Genomic DNA, 2,832 nt, shown 5'->3' with positions numbered 1-2,832 from the left:
ACTCCACCTAAAGGAACTAATAAAACTCGAATGACTGACCATTAAAAAAAATGGAGCTCTATGAACACTCTGCCAAAGAATTCAGAATTATCCTCTTAAGGAAATTCAGTGATTTATAAGAAAAGACAAATAGATAACAAATGAAATTAGGAAAACAAAGCATGAACAAAATAAGTTCAACAAAGAAATAGAAAACATTTAAAATAATCAGAAATCCTGGAGTTAAAGAATACATTGATTGAACTGAAAATTTAATAAAGAGTTTCAACTGTAGATTTGATCAGTCAGAAGAAAGAATTAGTGAACTTCAGGATAGGTCATTTATAATCATTCATTCAGAGAAGCATGAAGAAAAAAGAATTTTAAAAAAAGAGTGAAGAAAGCCTAAGTGAATTATGAAACAACATTAAAAGAAACAACATATGCACTTATGGAGTCCTGGAAGGAAAAAGGGGATAATGAGCTGAAAGCTTATTTAAAGAAATAATGTCTAAGAATTCCCCAAATCTGGGGTGAGATTTAGACATCCAGGTTAATGAAGCTAATAGATTACTCCAAAATGTCAACCCCAAATAATATTTTTCAAAGGCACATTATAATAAAACTGTATAAAATCAAAGACAAAAAGAGAATTTGAAAAGAAACAGAGAAAAAAAATTCTCAAATAAAAGGAAATCCTCATAACGCTATTAGTGGATATTTCAGTGGACACCTTGCAAGCCTGGAAAGAATGGGATGATATATTCAAAGTGCTAAAAAAAATGCCAATTAAGAATACTTTACCCAGAAAAGTTATCTTTCAGAAATGGAGAGATAAAGAATTTTGCAAACAAGCATAGCACAGGAAGATAGGCTCGGTGCTTTGCAATCACCTAGAGGAGTGGGATAGGGAGGATGGGAGGGAAGCTCAAGGGGAGTGGATATGGGGACAAGTGTATGCATGTGGCTGATTCACTTTGTTGTGCAACAGAAATTAACACAGTATTCTGAAGCAGTTATACTCCAATAAAGATCTATTTAAAAAAATAAGTTATACAAAAAAAAAGAATTTTGCAAACAAACAAAAGCTGAAGGAGGTTATACCCACTACACCTGACTTACAAGGAATGCTGAAAAGAATTCCTGAAGCTGAAATAAAAGGGCACTAATTAGTAACATGAAAATGTATGAAAACATAAAACATACTGGTAAAGTTAAGTACATAGTCAAATTCAGAATACTCTAATACTGTAATATGGTAAACTGTTAATCACCTAACTCTAGGATAAAGGATGAAAGAAAAAAGTATTAAAAATACTATAGCTACAATAATTTGTTAAAGGATACACAATTTAAAAAGCTATAAATTGTGACACCAAAAACATAAAAGAAGGGGAAAGTAAAAAGATAAATTATCAATGTAAAATAGCTATATCATGAGATGTTTTGTGCAAGCCTCATGGTAACCACAAAGCAAAAACCTATGGTGGAAACACAGAAGATGAAGAGAAGAGAATCAGGGACTTCCCTGGTAGCACAATGGTTAAGAATCCACCTGCCAATGCAGGGGAAATGGGTTCATGCCCTGGTCCAGGAAGATCCCACATGCCACGGAGCAACTAAGCCCATGTGCCACTGAGCCTGCACTCTAGAGCTCATGAGCCACAACTACTGAGCCCATGTGCCACAACTACTGAAGCCTTCGTGCCTAGAGCCCATGCTCTGAAACAAGTGAAGCCACCTCAATGAGAAGCTCACATACCACAATGAAGAGTAGCCCCCACTCACCACAACTAGAGAAAGCCCACACACAGCAACGAAGATACAACACAGCCAGAAGTAAGTAAATAAATTTTTAAAAAATAAAGAGAAGAGAATCAAAACACACCACTATGTTAAATCAATTCAGAGAGAAAGACAGCAAAAGTGGAAGAAAGAAACAAGGGAACTACAAAACAAGCAGAAAACAATAAGTTGGTGTTCTTACCTATCAACAATCACTTTAAATGTAAACAGATTAAATTGTCCAATCCAAAGGCATAGAGTAGCTGAATGGATTAAAAAAAAGCAGGACCTAACTATGTGCTACCTTCAAGAAACTCACTTCCGCTTTAAGGACACACACATAGAGCCAAAGTGAAGGGATGTAAAAAGATATTTCATGCAAAAGGAAAACAAAAGACAATGTGGGCACCTATACTTACATTAGATGAAATAGACTTTAAGTGAAAAACTATCACAAGAGACAAAGAAGGCCATTATATAATGATAAAGGGGTCAATCCAGCCAGAGAATGTAACAATTATAAATGTATAAACACCCCACATATGAGCACCTCTAAACACACTAAGCAAATACTAACAGATATGAAGGGAGAAATAGACAACAGTATGATAATAGTAAGGGATTTCAAGATCCCACTTTCAACAATGGATAGATCATCCAGAGAGAAAATCATTAAGGAAACACTGGATGTGGAACTAACAGACATATACAGAACATTTCACCCATCAGCAGCAAGATACATTCTTCTCAAGCATACATGCAACATTCTCTAAGATAAGTCATATATTAGATCACAAAACAGCCTTAGCAAATGTAAGAAGATAGAAATCACACCAAGTATCTTTTCTGACCACAATAGTATGAAACTAGAACTCAATAACAGAAGGAAAACTGAAAAATTCACAAATGAGTGGCAATTAAACAACACACTCCTGAGCAACCAATGGGACAAAGAAGAAATCAAAATTGAAATTTAAAAATATCTTAAAACAAATGAAAATGGAAAAACAGTGTACCAAAACTTAAAGGATGCAGCAAAAGCAGTTCTAAGAGGGAAGTGTATAGCAG

This window comes from Kogia breviceps, chromosome X (genome assembly GCF_026419965.1).
Source record: "Kogia breviceps isolate mKogBre1 chromosome X, mKogBre1 haplotype 1, whole genome shotgun sequence".
In the NCBI taxonomy this organism is placed as follows: Eukaryota; Metazoa; Chordata; class Mammalia; order Artiodactyla; family Physeteridae; genus Kogia; species Kogia breviceps.
The sequence above is the reverse complement of the archived record's forward strand: the minus strand, read 5'-3'. Positions refer to the sequence as shown.